Here is a 21,790-nt window from a genome sequence, read left to right on the forward strand (position 1 = left end):
ATCGCGATATCGATGTCGTTGTACCGCCTCTTCCAGAGTCTATAGTGGTCTACCTGCCACTATCTGTCTCTTGCGGTAGATCCGTAGGACATGCCTTTCCTTAAGTATCGTCTGCTCACGATCCTTACGTACTCCCTATCTCGCTAGTCAAATACGACTCCGTTTGGGGTTATAGGTAGCTACCATTCTTCTAGCTAATGTCCGGGTTGTAATCTTCATACCATAGTAACCCTAATATTATATCTTTATCGTTACCTATATCTACAATGCTAAATACGACTGCTGTAGTCTTCCCTGCCATAGTGATGTCGATCGGTTCGGTCTCTCTATATACCTATTACGTCGGAAATGGCCCTTTGACTATGCCATGCTTCCGCTTCATTCTCCAGGGTATCCGTAGCTAATTTACAAGCGTCGGCAAAATCAGGTTCATCTCTGCTCCACTATCTACTAGTACGAGCATTTCGTACTATTTCTACTATGCTATTATCTATAATCGCTTGTCTTGCCACCATCGTCTAAAGATTACAGCGATTTCCTATATTTCTGCTAGGAGGTCTCGGTATAGTAGTCTCTTACGCTAGTTCCTCCTATACTGCGCTACCACTTACCACTACACGGGCATTAATGGTTTCCAGGCCCCTCGAAGGGCCCTGACCCGTTTCCTAGGTCAGTATTAACCTCTCTAGTTATTCGGCTGATAGCAGCTTCATTAATCATGCTCATTTCCGTAAGCCATTAGGTGCTTACGGCTTCTTACCATTAGGTCCGTTCTACTTTCCGTCATACGTGCTATAGCTTTATCTAAAGCTCCCGAATTCGCAATTTCTTTTCGTCTACGTGATAGAGGCAGTCGTTGCTCTAGCACAAGTCCTATATATCTCGTCCGGTTCCGTAGTACCTAGGCCAGGCTCGTCTTAGAACTATTATGATACTTTCTAGATCGTAGGCTTCGATCTTCTAAAGCAATTCGGCCGCTCTGTTTCCTGCATCGTAGACCTATTCTACAGGGCGTAAGCTTCTATCCTCATTTCCTTGTCAGGTCGGCCAGTGATTATTTTCGAATTTATCGTAGAAGTGGTATCGGCATTTGTGTGCCATACACTAGAACCAGGGCACTTGCATATATGCCTTGTGTCGAGGGTATAGTCGCGTAGCGTTGCCTAGGAGGCATTAGAATTCTTTCCCGAATCCTTCCCATTATACGTAGATCGTAGGTACTCTAGTGCTAATATAGGAGTGTTTCTTCTAGTAGCTTTCCCACGTACGCTCGTCTTTTCCGCGGTTCGCGTATATAAACTGGTATTCCGGGTTCTGCACGTTGTTACTAAGTTACTAGCCATTAAGATACTCGGCGTAGCTGTCAGGCCTATCATATGTCACAGGCTATCCTCCTTTGATAGTTTCTATAATACGTCGGAGTTCCCTTATTTTGTCCCTCATTCTATCGCTCTACTAGGTAAGTCGAATTAAGCGTTCATCCCGTTCGCGCAGTTCCGTGTTAAGCCGGAAAACTTCGTTACGGTACTATTCGATTTGTTCCTAGAGGAATAGAACATTAGGTCTAGGTCTTTCGATTCCTTAGGTATCGGTTATCCACGATCCATCCCGCCTCTACGTGACTGTGAAACCCTATTGCCTTAAGGCTAGGAGAATCGAAACTAGCGGTACATATTCTCCTACCATGTCCCATTTGGCAAGACCTGTCTCTAGGTTCATAGTGACTAGTTTGGAGTACGGTGCTTATTTGTCTTCACCGTTGCCGTCATGTCTAAGACTATCCGTGTCACTGCCCTTGTCTTTATAGCTTGTAGCTGCTACTTCGGTGACGTTCTTGGTGGTTTCGTCGATATCTGCGATTTCTTTTCCAGGGACTGGCTTTTACTCTTTCTTTGGGCTTCGGCATTCTTGCTTATAGTGCCCTTTCTTTCTATAGTTATAGTAGGTAACATTAGACTTGTCTTTAGTCGTCTTCTTCTAGTCCTGCTTCTACGCTACGTCTATATCTATAGCTCCGGGGTACGTCCTATACGAAGTACTAATATACGTTCGCTTTTTCTTGTCGTTAGCCTTGACCATGGTTCCGTTCATTTGACCTCGTTTCTACTACTCTCGTATATAGAGTTAATCATCGATCCTAATGGCCTATACGATGTATTTATCTAGAGTCTTAGGCCGATTATACTTATATAGCTCATCCTTAACCTTTTCCTTTAGGCTATTATAGAACAATTATATCAACGCCTTATTATTAAGCTAAGACTTAAGTATATCCTATCTAAACTATATGGCGTAGGAGGCTACTAACTTAGTCTATCAGAGATTGGCGAGTCTTTCTTACGCATAAATCTTCTCGTCTTTGTCGTTAAAAACTTTCTAAAGCTCTTTTTCGAAACGGTCATAAGATCGGAAGACTACCTGTGTAAACGCGTCTCGATCGTCTTCATCTTCCTCCGTGAGATAGTCGTTCTATATAGGCTCGAACTATCTAAGTACCTTGCCCTCTAGTCTCGTGGCTATATAGAGGACTTTAGCTTTGTCATCTGGAAACTTGTCGTTATTAAGCCGGAAGTAGGATTAAAGGTTTGTTAGGAATCCTACGAGATCCTCCTTGGTTCCTCCGTATTTGCCAGGTAGTTCGATCTTGATATGCTTTGCTTTGGCGCCCTCGAGTGCCTCGATTTTGGCATAGGCCTCGTTGACTAACTTCTATAAGTACTTTTCGCGGTTCTCGAGTTCCTTGATTCGAGCTTAAGCAGCCTTGTCTCTCTGGTCTAACTCCTAGATCCGCTGCTAGAGTTTACCAAGCTAAGCGAGCAGCTGTTTAGCCGTAACATTAGTAGCTATATTAATGTCGAGGTCGAAGTCACCTCTGTTCTAAACCATAACAGAACAAAGGGAGTGGTAATAACGTGTGACGAACCTAACTTAGACTTCTTCTAAAAGGGTCTAGACGGAGGTGGATTGAGCGTGACAAGTAGGCAGGTCGTCTGAGGGATTTGGTGAAGCCAAAGGGTTTATAACAATACTAGAGTTGTCTCTTACAGTAATCAGCAATGCTTGGTGTGAGTATTGTGATTGTGATTATTACTATTGGTGAACTCCTAGAGTCTACCAGAACGAGTGACTAGCTATCTAATATACTTGTCTGGTTTCCTTATTCCTAAGTGTTCTCCCCTAGATTCCGATCGTGTGATCGCTGCTGCGATCCTTCGATCATTGTTCGGGTGCTTGCCTTGATCGAAGTGCGATTACTGCGATCACTTCCTAATTGGTTCCGTGTGCCTTGTCAGGTCGCCTTATGCGGTCGAATCGTGACATATAGATACTCTAGAGAATGAAGCAGAAGTATAGTATAATTAAAGGGCTATTTCTGATATAATAGGTATATAAGGAGACCGAACTAATTAATATTACTATAGTAAGGAAGACTATAGTAATTATATTTAATATTATGAATATAAGTAACGATAAAGATATAATATTAGGGTTACTATAGTATAAAGATTATAACCTAGACATTAGTTAAAAGAATAGTAGCTACCTACGACCCTAAACAGAGTTATATTTAACTAATAAGATAGGGAGTATATAAGGATTACAAACAGACGATGCTTAAGGGAAGGTATATTCTATAGATCTACCGTAAGAGACAGATAATAGTAGGCAGACTACTACGGACTCTAGAAAAAGCAGTATAACGACACTAACATCGCGACAAGAGGAACGAGTTAAACCGCCGATAGCTATTCTCTCCGTTAACGAATATAGAGTACTATAACTAGAGCAGTAGGTTAAGATAGAAGAAATTGCTAGCATCGCTATAGACAGAACCAAGTTTATATACTATTAGAGAACTAAGAGACGAGATAAGACTAGGAAAGTACCAGAGAAATATAAAGGACACCTAGTATTCGAACCAAAGCATCTAAAAGGATTACCAGAACACGGCCTATAGGATTACGAGATTAAGCTTAAGAAAGGAATATAACTAAAGTTCTTTAAGATTTACTATACAAGCCAGATATAGAATAAAGAACTTAAGCGATATTTAGAGGAAAACCTTTAAAGAGGATATATCTACCTGTCGATATTACTAGTAGGCTACCTAATCCTATTTATACCTAAGAAAGACGGAAAGCTATAGTTATATATTGACTATTAGTAACTTAATAAATAGACTGTAAAAAACCGATACCTATTACTACTAATCTTACGGCTCTAAGATTAGTTAACAAGAGCCTAATATTCTACGTGTCTTGACTTGCTATCAGCCCATAACTATATATAGATCAAAGAAGGCAACGAGTGGAAAACGGCCTTTAGGATATCCTATAGTCACTATAAGTACCTTGTCATGCCATTTGGACCTATAAACGCGCTAGCAACGTTCTAAGCCCTAATCGATCAAGCTATCTGACCCTTTCTCGACAAATTTACGGTATATTATCTCGACGATATACTTATCTTCTCTAAGATAATAGACAAACACCAAAAGCATATAAAAGTAGTACTAAATGCGTTATATACGTATAAGCTATTAGTTAATAAGAAAAAGAGTAAATTCTATATTAGGAAAATAGTATTTTTAGGATACAAAATATCCCTAGGACAAATCCGGATAAAACCCTTAAAGGTTAAAGCTATCAAGGATTAGCTATAACTAACGTTAGTTATAGAAGTACGAAGTTTTATTAGGTTTACAAACTTCTATTAGATATTCATTAGGAACTTTAGAGCGATCGTACGACCTTTATATAAACTTACCAAGAAGAACGCTAAATTCTAATAGGAAGAGTAATACGAGCAAGTATTTATATAGATCTGTAACGCCATTACTAAAGATCTAGTACTAGTATTGCTAGACCCTAGGAAGCTATTCAAAGTAGAGACGGACGCTTTAGACTACGCTATCGGAGGATAGTTAGGATAACGAGACGAACAAGGGAAGTTACATCCTATAGCCTTCCTTTTAAAGAAGCTTAATAGACTATGTCCTAATTATCTAATCTATAATAAAGAACTACTTACAATTGTCAAAGCTTTTAAGGAATAGCGACTATACCTTAGCGGTACAATTAAACTAGTATAAGTATATATAGATTATAAGAATTTACAGTACTTTATAACGACAAAGGAGCTTAATAGATGATAAATATAATAGGTAGAATTCCTTATAGAATTCAATTTTAAGATCCGCTATAAGAAGGGCAAAGAGAACATATAAGCAGACGCCTTAAGCCGACGAACGGATTATACGGAAGGACGAACGGAAACAACGCTACCATTATTTAAGGAATAAATAGACAGAACGCTATATTATAAAACGTAGATACCTATAGAAGATGATTTACTTGACTCGTTCCTAGAATATTATATAATCTTTTGAGAAGAAAGGATTAACGAGGTATAGTATTAAGCAGCACCCGGACTAGTAGTACCTAATGGAGTAGAAGAAAAAGATAGGAAACTCTGGTACCGAGGCAAAGCGTATATCTACGATAAAGATCAATAGCTATAAATGATTTAAGAACTCTACAAGTCGAAACTCGGAGGATACAAAGGAGTCACGAAGACTATTATACAAGTCAAGAAATACTACAACTTTCTATAGTTAACGGTATAAGTTAAGAAAGTTATACGGAGCTATAATATCTATAATCGAAGCAAAACGGCACGATATAAGCTATATAGACTACTTTAGCCACTGCTAATAGCTAATAAACTATAGAGTTTAGTTATAATAGACTTCATTACGAAACTGCTAGAATCTAAGGATATGGCTATAGAAGTAATCTACGATAGTATTCTTACTATAGTAGATTGCCTAATTAAATAGGTATACTTCTTTCCCTATAAGGAGTCTTAGATAGCTAAATAACTAGCAGATATAATCTATCGGCAAGTTATATTAGTATACGCTTAGCTATAAGAATAGATTACTAATAGAGACACTAAGTTCGTATCAAAGTTCTAGCAAGCGTTAATATAATAATTAGACGTTAATAGCAAGCTATTAATGGCATATTACCTACAAATCAACAGACAAACGGAGCGACTAAACCAAGTTATCAAGCAGTACCTCCGTTCTTATGTTAACTACTAGCAAGACAACTAGGTCATGCTATTACTAATAGTATAACTTGCCTATAATATAACGCTAACAAAAACGACCAAAGTTATACCGTTCTTTATACAAACTATAGATATAAAGCAGACCTTAGGCAAGGACTAGAGGTTATAGTGCCGAGAGTAGCAATCAAAGTAGAACAAATGTATACACTATATAAGAAGCTTAAAAAGGAACTTAAGTTTATCAGAACCAAAATAAAGAACTACTACGACAAATATAGGCTCGAGGGACCTTACCTAGGGAGGGGAGATAAAGTCTACCTAATTATATAAAACTTATAAACCAAATAACCAAGTACGAAGCTAGACTTTAAGAAAGTTAGACCCTTTATTATTAAAGAACAAATCTCGATATCTAACTACTAACTATCGTTATTATCATCTATACGACTATAGATAGATGTTTTTCATATTTTACTTCTCGAACTAGCACTAAAGAACGCTAAGGTTGCTATATATATTAAAGTAAAGGACGAAGAGGAAGAATAGGATATCAAAGAAATCCTAGATTTATATATTATTAATAGAGAACTATAGTACCTAGTCAAATAGCTTAATTTTAAACTAGAAGATAACTCATAGGAATTAGTTAAGAACCTAAGTTACTCTAAGAAATTAAAGTAATTTTACTAGTAGAATCCTAACTAGCTATAAGAACTAGCTCTAAAGCCTATTCCCTAATAGAAAAAGAGGGGAACCTACTAGAATTAAGACTAAGATCCAACCCAATCGACTCCTAATCAAGCACGTCAAAAGCACCTAACGCCTAAGCCTGACCCGCAAAGGTCTACGTCTCCGACATTGGCAGAGGAGTATCTAGTTCTTCCTCTTCCTCTAGACAAGCTACGCTATAATGAAAAACTTCGGCACTACGATCGTATAGGGATTGCTATAAACGACGTAATTGACTTAAACGGCTTAGCGTCTAAGCAAGAAGCGCCTTAGTCTTAGCAATCTCTTTCGAAACCTTCTCCTGCTCTGACAAATTTAAAAGGACTAAGACAATTAGTAACCTAGGACTATAAAAGAAAATAACAAAGAACCTACGGGCATCTATAACTTTTAGGCTACTATACTTCTTGCCTATGCGAATATAGTTCTAATACTTGTTTAAACCCTCTATTATTATATAATGCTTTCGTAGCTTCGTATTCTAATAACGCTTGTAAGGCATGGTAACCTCGTAACCCTCTCGCTTAATCTTAATCGTAATAGCGTATCGTTTATGCTTAAGATCGCGATGGTTCCTAGGAATACGATCAGCTATAGCGAAAGGAAGCTAGTAGAAGAAGGACATTACCTATAGGGGAAAAAAGGGGTATTAGTAGTATTTAAAACAAGTTATAAAAAGCTTTTAGGTCGAAAGCCCTAAAGAGAGGGCATTGTATCACAAGCTAACTATATACCGCGACCCGGTGGGGCGTAGCAGGCTAAACAAGCCACTAATCAAAAAAGGCATAGAGCAAGGCTAATACGGGATCGCTAGGGAGCGTAGGCTACTACAGGCAAACAATTACCAAAAGGGAAAGATAGCAGAGGATAACCAGCTACTAAAGGCGATCCTAGGGCAGGCTAGAAGGGGACTATAAGCAACCGACAGAAGTATATATATATATAAATAATCACTCGTTATAGTAGACTCTAGGAGTTTACTAGTAATAGCAACCTACAATCATAGTACTTATACCAAGCATCGCTAACTACTGTAAGAGATAACTCTAGTGTTATTATAAACCCTTTAGCTTTACCGAATCCCTTAGACGACCTGTACACTTGTCCCGCTTAATTTACCTTCATCTAAACCCTTTTAAAAGAAGTCTAAGTTAGGTTCGTTACAATCTACCATAAGAGACAGATAGTAGTAGATAGACTACTATAGACTCTAGAAGAGGCGGTATAATAATATCGATATCGCGATAGGAGGAACAAGCTAAACCGCCGATAGCTATTCTCTCCGTTAACAAATGCGGAGCACTGTAATAGGAGTAGTAGGTTAAGATAGGAGAAATCGCTAGTATCGCTATAGACGGAACTAAGTTCGTATATTATTAGAAAACCGAGAGACGAGATAAGATTAGGGAAGTACCGAAAGAATACAAAGGACACCTAGCATTCGAATCGAAGTATCTAGAAGGATTACTAGAATATAGCCTATAGGATTATAAGATTAAGCTTAAGGAAGGAGTATAACTAAAGTTCTTTAAGATCTATTATATAAGCTAGACTTAGAACGAAGAACTTAAGCGATATTTAGAGGAAAACCTTCGAAGAGGATATATCTACCTATCGACATTACTAGCAGGCTACCTAATCCTATTTATGCCTAAGAAAGACAGAAAGCTACGGTTATATGTTGACTATTGGTAACTTAACGAACAGACTATAAAAAACTAATACCTATTATTACTAATCTTACGGCTCTAAGATTAGTTAGTAAGAGCCTAATATTTTATACGTCATAACTTGCTATCGGCCTATAACTATATATAGATTAAAGAAGGCGACGAGTGGAAAACAGCCTTTAGAACACCCTATAGCTACTACAAGTACCTCGTCATACCATTTAGACTTACGAACGCGCTAGTAACGTTCTAAGCCCTGATTAATTAAGCTATCTAACCCTTTCTTAACAAATTTACGGTATATTATCTTGATAATATACTTATCTTCTTTAAGACGATAGACAAATACTAGAAGTATATAAAAGTAGTATTAGATATGCTATATATATATAAACTATTAGTTAACAAGGAAAAGAGCGAATTCTATATTAGGAAAACGGTATTTTTAAGATATAAGATATCCCTAGGACAAATTCGGATAGAACCTTTAAAGGTTAAAGCTATTAAGAATTAGCTATGACCGACGTCAGTTATAGAAGTACGAAGCTTCATCGGATTTGCAAACTTCTACCGGATATTCATTAGGAACTTTAGAGCGATCGTATAACCTTTGTACAAACTTACTAGGAAGAACGCTAAATTCCAATGGAAAGAATAGTATAAGTAAGCATTTATATAGATCTGTGACGTTATTACTAAAGATCTAGTACTAGTACTACTAGATCCTAAGAAGCCATTTGAGGTAGAAATAGACGCTTTAGACTATACTATTAGAGGATAATTAGGATAACGAGACAGATAAGGAAAGCTATATCCTATAGCCTTCTTTTTAAAGAAGCTCGATAGACTATGTCTTAATTATCCGATCTATAATAAGGAACTACTTACAATTGTTAAAGCTTTTAAGGAATAGTAACTATACCTTAGCGGTACGATTAAACTAATATAAGTATATATAGATTATAAGAACTTACGATACTTTATAACGACAAAGGAGCTTAACGGACGACAAATACGATAGGTAGAATTCCTTATAGAATTTAACTTCGAGATCTGCTATAAGAAGGGCAAAGAGAACATACGAGCAGACATCTTAAGCCGACAAACGGATCATACGGAAGGACGAACGGAAACAATACTACTATTGTTTAAGGAACAAACAGATAGAACGCTATATCACGAAACGTAGATACCTATAGAAGATAATCTACTTGACTCGTTCCTAGAGTGTTATATAATCTTTCAAGAAGAAAGGATTAACGAGACATAGTATTAAGTAGCACCTAGACTACTAGTACCTAACGGAGTAGAAGAAAGAGATAGGAAACTCTGGTACCGAGGCAAAGTATATATCTATGACAGGGATTAATAGCTACGAATGATTTGGGAACTCCATAAGTCGAAACTTAGAGGATATAAAGGAGTTACGAAGACTATCGTATAAGTTAGGAAATACTACGACTTTCTATAGTTAATGGTATAAGTTAAGAAAGTTATATAGAACTATAATATTTGTAATCGAAGCAAAACGGCACGATATAAGCTGTATAGGCTACTTTAGCCACTGCTAATAGCTAATAAACTATAGAGTTTAGTTATAATAGACTTTATTATAAAGCTACTAGAATCTAAGGATATAGCTATAGGAGTAACCTACGATAGTATTCTTACTATAATAGATTACCTAACTAAATAGGTATATTTCCTTCCCTATAAGGAGTCCTAGATAGCAGAACAATTGGTAGACATGATCTATCGGCAAGTTACATTAGTATATGCTTAGCTATAAGAATAGATCACCGATAGAGATACTAAGTTTATATCGAAGTTCTAGCAAGCGTTAATATAATAATTAGGCATTAATAGCAAGCTATTAACAGCATATCACCTGTAGACTAACGGACAAACGGAGCGACTAAACTAAGTTGTCAAGTAGTATCTCCGTTCTTACGTTAACTACTAGCAAGACGACTAGGTCATGCTATTGCTAATAGTATAACTCGCTTATAATATAACGCTAACAGAAACGACTAAAGTTATACCGTTCTTTGCAAACTATAGATATAAAGCAGACCTTAGGCAAGGACTAGAGGTTATAGTGCCAAGAGCAGTAGTTAAAGCGGAACAAATGTATATACTATATAAAAAGCTTAAAAAGGAACTCGAGTTTATCAAGACTAGAATAAAGAACTACTACAACAAATATAGGCTCGAGGGACCTTGCCTAGAGAGGGGAGATAAAGTCTACCTAATCGTACGAAACTTACAAACTAAACGACTAAGCACAAAGCTAGACTTTAAGAAGGTCAGACCCTTTATTATTAAAGAACGAATTTCGACATCTAACTACTAACTATCGTTACCGTCATCTATATAACTATAGATAAATGTTTTTTATATTTTACTTCTCGAACTAGTACTAAAGAACGCTAAGGTTGCTATATATATTGAAGTAAAGGACAAAGAAGAAGAATAGGATATCAAAGAGATTCTAGATTTACATATTATTAATAGAGAACTATAGTACCTAGTTAAATAGCTTGATTTCGGACTAGAAGATAACTTATAGGAACCTATTAAGAACCTAAATTGCCCTAAGAAACTAAAGTAGTTCTACTAGTAGAATCCTAACTAGCTATAAAAACTAGCTCTAAAGCCTATTCTCTAATAGAAAAAGAGGGGAACCTACTAGAATTAGGACCGAGATCTAATCTGATCGACTCCTAATCAAGTACGTCAAAAGCACCTAACGCCTAAGCCTGACCTGTAAAGGTCTGCGTCTCCGATATCGGTAGAGGAGTATCTAGCTCTTCCTCCTCCTCTAGATAAGCTATACTACGATGAAAAACTTTAGTACTATAATTGTATAGGGATTACTATAAACGACGTAATTAACTTAAATGGCTCAATGTCTAAGCAAGTAATGCCTTAGTCTTAGTAATCTCCCTTAAAACCTTCTCTTGCTTTAATAAATTTAAAAGGACTAAGATAGTTAGTAACCTAAGACTATAAAGGAAAATAACAAGGAACCTATAGGCATCTATAATGTTTAGACTACTATACTTCTTACCTATACGAATATAGTTTTGATACTTGTTTAAACCTTCTATTATTATATAACGCTTTTATAGCTTCGTATTCTAATAATACTTACAAGGTATAGCGACTTCGTAACCCTCTTACTTAATCTTGATTATAATAGCATATTATTTATGTTTAAGATCGCGACAATTCCTAGGAATATAATTAGCTATAGCAAAAGGAAGTTAGTAAAAGAAGGACGTTACCTACTAGGAAAAGGGGGTATTAGTAGTACTTGAGATAAGTTATAAGAAGCTTTCAGGTCGAAAGCCCTAAAGAGAGGGTATCGTATCACAAGCCAACCATATACCACGACCTAGTAGGGTATAGTAGGCTAAATGAGCCACTAATCAAGAAGGGCACGAAGCGAGGCTGACACAGGATCGCTAGGGAGCGTAGGCTACTATAGGCGAACAATTGCTAAAAAGGGAAAGATAGCGGAGGATAGCTAGCTACCGAAGGCAATCTAAAGACAGGATAGAAGGGGACTATAAGCGACCGACAGAAGTATATCTATATATAAATAGTCACTTGTTATAGTAGACTCTAGGAGTTTACCAGTGATAGTAACCCTTACAATTATAGTACTTATACTAAGCATTGTTGTTAACTACTGTAAGAGATAACTCTAGTGTTATTATAAACCCTTTGGCTTTACCGAATCCCTTAGACGACCTGCCTACTTGTCCTGCTTAATCTACCTTTGTCTAAACCCTTTTAGAAGAAGTCTAAGTTAGGTTTGTCATTGGTTTAAATGCTAGATGTCCTTTATATTCCTTTGGTACTTCCCTAGTCTTATCTTGTTTCTTGGTTTTCTAATAGTATATAAACTTAGTTCTGTCCATAGTAATACTAGCGATTTCTCCTGTCTTAACATACTACTCTAATTATAGTTCTCTACATTCGTTAACAGAGAGAATAGCTATCGGCGGTTTAGCTCGTTCCTTCTATTATAACATCGGTGTCGTTATATATTATAGAAATATATATACAAGACGCCGCCGGAGCCGCCTCTCTAACAGGCCAATAGGACAACAGGAATGATAGGCTAATCAGGACAGGATTACACCTAGCAAGAAATGATCCTAGCAAAGGATCATTAGCTTACAATATAAGCTAGGTAAGCTAGTACAGAGGATCACTATAACTATTAGTAATCCTAGGATTATATATATATATAGATAGTCACTCGTTATAGTAGACTCTAGGAGTTTACTAGTAATAATAACCTAACCTACAATTATAATACTTATACTAAGCATTGCTAACTACTATAGGAGACAACTCTAGTGTTATTATAAACCCTTTAGCTTTACCAAATCCCTTAGACGACCTATATACTTGTCTCGCTTAATTTACCTCCGTCTAAACCCTTTTAGAGGAAGTCTAAGTTAGGTTCGTCATATATTGCTATCACTCCCTTTGTTCTATTATAGCTCAGAACAGAGGTGATTTCGACCTTGATATTGACATGATTACTAACATTACAGCCGAACAGCTGCTTGCCTAGCTTAGTCAACTCTATTAGCGGATCTAGGAGTTAGACCAGAGAGACAAGGCTACTTAAGCTCGGATTAAGGAACTTGAGAACGGTGAAAAGCACTTATAGAAGCTGGTTAACAAGGTCTATACTAAAATCAAGGCACTCGAAGGTACTAAAGCGAGCTATATTAAGATCAAACTACCTAGTAAATATAGAGGAACTAAGGAGGATCTTATAGGATTCCTAATAAACCTTTGATCTTACTTCTAGCTTAATGATAATAAGTTTCTAGATGATAAAGCCAAAGTCCTCTATATAGCTATAAGACTAGAGGGTAAGGTACTTAGATAGTTTAAGCCTATATAGAATGACTATCTTACTAAGGAAGACGAAGACGACTAAGATATATTTATATAGGTAGTCTTTTAATCCTATGACTAGTTTAAAGAAGAGCTTTAGAAGGTTTTTAGTAATAAAGATAAGAAGATTTATATATAAGAAGGACTTACTAATCTCTAATAGATTAAGTTAATGGCCTCCTATACTATATAGTTTAGATAAGATATACTTAAGTCTTAGCTTAATAATAAGGCATTAATATAACTATTTTATAATAGCTTAAAGAAAAAGGTTAAAGACGAGCTATATAAGTACGACCGGCCTAAGACCCTAGATAAATATATTATATAGGCTATTAGAATCGATGATTGACTTTATATATAAGAGTAGTAGAAACGAGGTTGGATAAACAGAACTATAGTTAAGGCTAACGACAAGAAAAAACGAGCATATACTAGTACCTCGTATAGGATATATCCTAGAGCTATAGATATAGATATAATATAGAAGCAGGATAAGAAAAAGATAACTAAAGACAAGTCTAACATTACCTACTATAACTATAGAAAGAAAGGACACTATAAACAAGAATATTAAAGCCTAAAGAAAGATTAAAAACTAGTCCCTAGAAAGGAAATTATAGCTATTAATAAAACCGCTAAGAATATTATCAAAGTAGTAGCTATAAGCTACAAAAATAGGGATAGCAACATAGACAGTCCTAGACGCGACGGCGATAGTAAAGACGAACAAGCACCGTACTCCGAACTGGTCACTATAGACCTAGAGACAGGTCTTGCTGAATAGGACACGGCAGGAGAGTATATACTACCAATTTCGATTCTCCTAGCCTTGAGGCAGTAGGGTTTTACAGTTATATAGAGGTAGGATAGATTATAGACGACCGATACCTAAGGAATCGAGAGACCTGGACCTAATGTTCCATTTCTCTAGGAACGAATCGAATGGTATTATAACGAAGTTTTCTAATTTAATATAGAATTATATAAATAGGATAGACGCTTAATTTAACTTACCTAGTAGAGTAATAAGATAAGGGACGAGATAAGGGAACTCTGATATATTGTAGAAACTATTAAAGGAAAATAGCCTGTGATATATAATAGGCCTAATAGCCATACCAAGTATTTTAATGACTAGTAACTTAGCTATAACGTATAGAACCCCGAGTACTAGTTTATACGCACGAACCGTAGAAAAGATAAGTATATATAGGAAAGCTATTAGAAGAAATACTCCTACCTTAGCATTAGAGTATCTATAGTCTATATATAGTAGGAAGGATTTAGGAAAGAGTTCTAATACCTCCTAGGCGACGCTATATAACTATACTTGTAATACAAGGCATATATACAAGTGCCCTAGTTCTAGTATATATTATACAAATGCCGATACCACTTTCGCGACAAATTCGAAAACAATTACTAGCTAACCCGACAAGGAAATAAAGATAGAAGCCTCTACCCTATAGAATAGGTCTATAATATAGGAAATAGAGCGGCCAAATTACTCTAGAAGATCGAAGCCTACGATCTAGAAGGCATTATAATAGTTCTAAAACGAGCCTAGCCTAGGCACTATAGAATAGGACAAGATATATAGGACTCGTGCTAGAGTAACGATTGCCTTTACTACGCGGATAAGAAGAAATCGCGAATTCGGGAACTTTAGATAAAGCTATAGTACGTACGATAGAAAGCAGAACAGACCTAATAGTAGGAAGCTACTAGCACTTAATGGCTTATAGAAATAGGTACGATTGATAAAGCCGCTATTAGCCAAATAACTAAAGAGGTTAGTATTAACCTAGGAAACGGGTTAGGGCCTTCCGAGGGGCCCGAAAACCATTAACGCCTATATAGCAGCAAGTAGTAGCATAGTATAGGAGGAACTAGCGTAAGAGACCACTATATCGAGACCTCCTGGCAGAAACATAGGAAATCGCTGTAGTCTTTAAGCAACGGTAGCAAGACAAGCAATTATAGATAATAGTATAATGGAAATAGCACGAAATGCTTGTATTAGTAGATAGTAGAGTAGAGATAAACCTGATTTTGCCAACACTTGTAAATTAGCTATAGATACTCTAGAGAATAAAGTGGAAGCATAGCATAGTCAAAGGGCTATTTCCGACGTAATAGATATATAAGGAGACCGAACTAATTGACATTATTATAGTAGGGAAGACTATAGCAATTGTATTTAGTATTATAGATATAGGTAATGATAAAGACATAATATTAGGGTTACTATAGTATAAAGATTATAACCTAGACATTAGCTAGAAGAATAGTAGCTACCTATAACCCTGAATAGAGTCGTATTTAACTAGCAAGATAGGGAGTATACAAGGATTATAAGCAGACGATGCTCAAGGGAAGGCATATCCTATAGATCTACCGTAAGAGACGGACAGTGGTAGGCAGACTACTATAGACTCTAGAAGAAGCGGTATAACGACACCGACATTATGATAAGAGGAACAAGCTAAACCGCCGATAGCTATTCTCTCTATTGATAAATATAGAGCACTATAACTAGAGTAGTAGGTTAAGATAGAAGAAATCGCTAGTATCGCTATAGACGGAACCAAGTTTATATACTATTAGAAAGCTAAGAGACGAGACAAGACTAGGGAAGTACTAAAGGAATACAAAGAATACCTAGCATTCGAACCGAAGTATCTAGAAGGATTACTAGAACACGGCCTATAGGATTATAAGATCAAGCTTAAGGAAGGAGTATAATTAAAGTTCTTTAAGATCTACTATATAAGCTAGACTTAGAACGAAGAACTTAAGCGATATTTAGAGGAGAACCTTTAAAGAGGATATATCTGCCTGTCGATATTATTAGTAGGCTATCTAATCCTATTTATGCCTAAGAAAGACAGAAAGCTATAGTTATATATTAACTATTGGCAACTTAATAAATAGACTATGAAAAACCGATACCTATTACTACTAACCTTATAGCTCTAAGATTAGTTAGTAGGAGCCTAATATTTTATATGTCTTAACTTGCCATTAGCTTATAACTATATATGGATTAAAAAAGGCAATGAGTAGAAAACGGCCTTTAAGATACCCTATAGTTACTATAAGTACCTTGTTATACTATTTAGACTTATAGATGTGCTAGTAACGTTCCAAGCCCTAATTAATCAAGCTATCCGACCCTTTCTCGATAAATTTATAATATATTATCTCGACGATATACTTATCTTCTCTAAAACGATGGACAAACACTAGAAGTATATAAGAGTAGTACTAGATACATTATACGTATATAAGCTATTAGTTAATAAGGAAAAGAGCGAATTCCACGTTAGGAAGACGGTGTTTTTAGAATATAAGATATCCCTGGGACAAATTCGGATAGAACCTTCAAAGGTTAAAGCCATTAAGGATTAGCTACAACCGACGTTAGTTATAGAAGTACAAAGTTTCATCGGGTTTACAAACTTCTACCGGATGTTCATTAGGAACTTTAGAGCAATCGTACAACCTTTGTACAAACTTACTAAGAAGAACGCTAAATTCTAATAAAAAGAGCAATATAAGTAAGCATTTACAAAGATCTACGACGCCATTACTAAAAATCTAGTACTAGTATTACTAGACCCTAGGAAGCTATTCGAGGTAGAGACAGACGCTTTAGACTATACTATCAGAGAATAGTTAGGATAACGAGATGAACAAGGGAAGCTACATCTTATAGCCTTCTTTTTAAAGAAGCTCGACAGACTATATCTTAATTATCCGATCTATAATAAAGAACTACTTACGATTATCGAAGCTTTTAAGGAATAGCGACTATACCTTAGTAGTACGATTGAACTAGTATAAGTATATATAGATTACAAGAATTTACAATACTTTATAATGATAAAGAAGCTTAACAGACAATAAATACAATAGGTAGAATTCCTTATAGAATTTAATTTTAAGATCTACTATAAGAAGGGCAAAGAGAACATACAAGCAGACGCCTTAAGCTAACAAACGGATTATATAAAAGGACAAACGGAAACAACGCTACCATTATTTAAAGAACAAATAGACGGAACGCTATATTACAAAACGTAGACACCCATAGAAGATGATCTACTTGACTCGTTCCTAGAATATTATATGATCTTTTAAGAAGAAAGGATTAACAAGGTATAGTATTAAGTAGCACCCGGACTAGTAGTACCTAATGGAGTAAAAGAAAAAGATAGGAAACTCTAATACTAAGGTAAAACGTATATCTACGACAAAGATTAATAGCTATAAATGATTTAAGAACTCTACAAGTCGAAACTCGGAGGATATAAAGGAGTCACGAAGACTGTCGTACAAGTCAAGAAATACTACGACTTTCTATAGTTAACGGCACGAGTTAAGGAAGTCGTATGGAGCTACGACATCTACAATCAAAGCAAAACGGCACGATATAAGCCGTATAGACTACTTTAGCTACTGCTAATATCTGACAAACTATAGAGTTTAGTTATGATAGACTTTATTACGAAACTGCTAGAATCTAAGGATACAGCTATAGGAGTAATCTATAATAGTATTCTTACTATAGTAGATCGCCTAACTAAATAGGTATACTTCTTTCCCTATAAGGAGTCCTAGATAGCTAAATAGTTAGCAGATGTAATCTATTAGCAAGTCGCATTAGTGTACGCTTAGCTATAGGAATAGATTACCGATAGAGATACCAAGTTTGTATTAAAGTTCTGGCAAGCGTTAATATAATAATTAGGCGTTAATAGTAAGCTGTTAATAGTATATTACCTACAAACTAATAGACAAACAGAGCGACTAAACCAAGTTATCAAGTAGTACCTCTACTCTTACATTAACTACTAGCAAGACAACTAGGTCATATTATTACTAATAGTATAACTCGCTTATAATATAACGCTAATAGAAATGACTAAAGTCACATTGTTCTTTATAAACTATAGATATAAAGCAGACCTTAGGCAAGGACTAGAGGTTATAGTGCCAAGAGTAGTAGTCAAAGCGGAACAAATGTATATACTATATAAGAAGCTTAAAAAGGAATTCAAGTTTATTAGAACCAGAATAAAGAACTACTACGACAAATATAGGCTTAAGGGACCTTGCCTAGAGAGGGGAGACAAAGTCTACCTAATTATATAAAACTTACGAACTAAACGACTAAGCACGAAGCTAGACTTTAAGAAGGTTAGACCCTTCATTATTAAAGAATAAATCTCGACATCTAACTATCGACTATCGTTACCGTTATCTATACGATTACAAATAGACGTTTTTTATATTTTACTTCTCGAACTAGCGCTAAAGAATGCTAAAATTGCTACAAATATTAAAGTAGAGGATAAAGAGGAAGAATAAGATATCGAAGAAATTCTAGATTTATATATTATTAATAGGGAACTATAGTATCTAGTTAAATAGCTTAATTTTAGACTAGAGGATAACTTATAGGAATTAGTTAAGAATTTAAACTGCCCTAAGAAACTAGAACAGTTCTACTACTAGAACCCGGATTAACCGTAGGCACTAGCTCAGACAAAACGGCCAAGTCAGCCTCTAACAAATCTAGGCCTAAAGAGGACTAATTAAACGGGACATTAACACCCTAGGACCGTACATCACTAACAACACGTACCTTGGAATCCTATACCCCCTGTTCTTCTGCCTCTATTTCCTCTATAGACTATATACCTCGATAAAACAGCTCGGAACCCTGCTCCTTTAAGAAACGTTTCTGGTGACGAAGACGAGCTAATCGACCGATAGCCGTCTAAAGTTAAGTCTGAAGAACGAAAAGGGCCTCTTTAGCATCGGCCTTTTCTTATTCTATATATTTCTACTTAGATATAATCTTTGTTACTATAAAAGATTAGCTATAAACATTAAGGTGACAAACAAGGCTATAAATAAGCAGACATTATATTAGAACTATTGTAAGAACGACCCTAACGTATGTACTTGCTATAGCGAGAAGAGCCTAATGCCATACGATAAGCCAAGTTCCGCTTAAAACACTATAAATACGGTATAACGTCTATACCAGAAGAATTAATAAAAGAAGCAAGTGTGGCGCGCTATTAGGATTTCGAAGATCGACGCTTAAAGATACAATCTGCCATCTTGTTAGTCACTAGTAATACGGAAAAAGGAAAAAATTACAAGGTATATATAGAAAAGGATGTTAGTGCTATTTGAAATGGCCTAAGATGGGCTTTCGGGTCGAAAGCCTTAAAGGAGGGGCATCGTGTCATGGAAATATATATATAGGACGCCGCCGGAGCTGCCTCCCTAACAGGCTAATAGGATAGTAGGAATGATAGGCTAATTAGGATAGGATTACACTTGGTAAGAAATGATCCTAGTAGAGGATTACTAGCTTACGATGTGAGCCAGGTGAGCTAGTATAGAGGATCACTATGACTATTGGTAATCCTAGAATTATATATATATGTAGATAGTCACTTGTTATAGTGGACTCCAGGAGTTTACTAGTGATAGTAACCTAACCTACAATTATGGTACTTATACTAAGTATCGCTAACTACTATAGGAGATAACTCTAGTATTATTATAAACCCTTTAGCTTTATCGAATCCCTTAGACGACCTATACGCTTGTCCTACTTAATTTACCTCTGTCTGAACCCTTTTAGAGGAAGTCTAAGTTAGGTTCGTTACATTATACCGCTTCTTCTAGAGTCTATAGTGGTCTGCCTGCTACTGCTCGTCTCTTATAGTAGATCTATAGGATATGCCTTGCCTTAAGCATCGTCTGCTTACGATCCTTATATACTCTCTATCTCGCTAGTTAAATATGACTCTGTTTAGGGTTATAGGTAGCTACTATTCTTCTAGCTAATATCTAGGTTATAATCTTTATATTATAGTAACCCTAATATTATATCTTTATTACTACCTATATCCATAATGCTAAATATAATTGCTATAGTCTTCCCTATTATAATAATGTCGATTGGTTCGGTCTCCCTATATACCTATTACGTTAGAAATAGCCCTTTGACTATACTATACTTCCGCTTCATTCTCTAGGGTATTTATAGCTAATTTACAAGTATCGGCGAAATTAGGTTTATCTCTACTTTACTATCTACTAGTACGAGTATTTCGTGCTATTTCTATTATACTATTATCTATAGTCGCTTGTCTTACTGCCGTCATCTAAAGATTACGGCGATTTCCTATGTTTCTGCCGGGAGGTCTCGATATAGTGGTCTCTTGTACTAGTTCCTCTTATACTATGCTACTACTCGCCGCTATACAGGCGTTAATGGTTTCTAAGCCCCTCAAAGGGCCCTAACCCGTTTCCTAGGTCAGTGCTAACCTCTTCGGTTATTCGGCTAATAGCGGCTTTGTATGACGAACCTAACTTAGACTTCTTCTAAAAGGGTTTAGACGAAGGTAGATTGAGTAGGATAAGTAGGCAGGTTGTCTAAGGGATTTGGTGAAGCCAAAGGGTTTATAATAACACTAAAGTTGTCTCTTATAGTAATTAGCAATACTTAGTATAAGTATTATAATTATAAGTTACTATTACTAGTAAACTCTTAGAGTCTACCTAACAAGTAACTGGCTAGCTAGCTATATATATATAATTGTCTGTCCCTCTTTAATAGTTATTACTAGTACTATTTCTCCTTTTACCCTATAATTCTATATTATTAACGGTAATATATTATTATCACTAGTAAAGACCTTAGTCTTGGCGGTGATAATCTTCTAATTAGTCTGTTAAGTAATTGGCTGTCGGAATGTCCCGCGTCCTAGCTATAGCCTGCCAGGCCGTCTATATGCTTATCTATAACACGATGCCCCTCCTTTAAGGCTTTCGACCTAAAAGCCCTCTTAGGCCGTTTCAAATAGTGCTAATACCCTTCGCTTATAAGTACTACATTCTTTCTATTTCTACGTTATAGTCACTATATTGATAAAATACCTATAGAGAAACGAAAGTCGTATTTTACACGTTACTATGCTTCCTTTGCTTAGAACATCGCTAAGAACGGTTTTATTGTTATACCTTACTCTTGGTACGCGTTATAAGGCCTTATCTATGAAATGATCGTATATATAAAGCGTTATAAGGCCTATGTTCGTCGAGGTCGTTCTTACGATGGCTCTAGCATCCTGCTTTCTTCCTATAAGCTCATTTCCCTTTTTTCTTTTTTTAGTACTATAATTCCTAATGTTCGTTCTAATAGATCGTATTCTTTAGAAGTAGCATTGTATTAAGGATACTAAATATTATACTAAACTTAAGCTAGATAAATCCTAATACTATCTAGAAGAAGCCTAGCGTAAGTTATTTGAAAAGCTTATATAGCTCTAGCGTCTTCGTTAGTAGAAGGAGTTTTTAGT

This window comes from Thermothelomyces thermophilus, chromosome 2 (assembly GCF_000226095.1).
Source record: "Thermothelomyces thermophilus ATCC 42464 chromosome 2, complete sequence".
NCBI classification, from domain to species: domain Eukaryota; kingdom Fungi; phylum Ascomycota; class Sordariomycetes; order Sordariales; family Chaetomiaceae; genus Thermothelomyces; species Thermothelomyces thermophilus.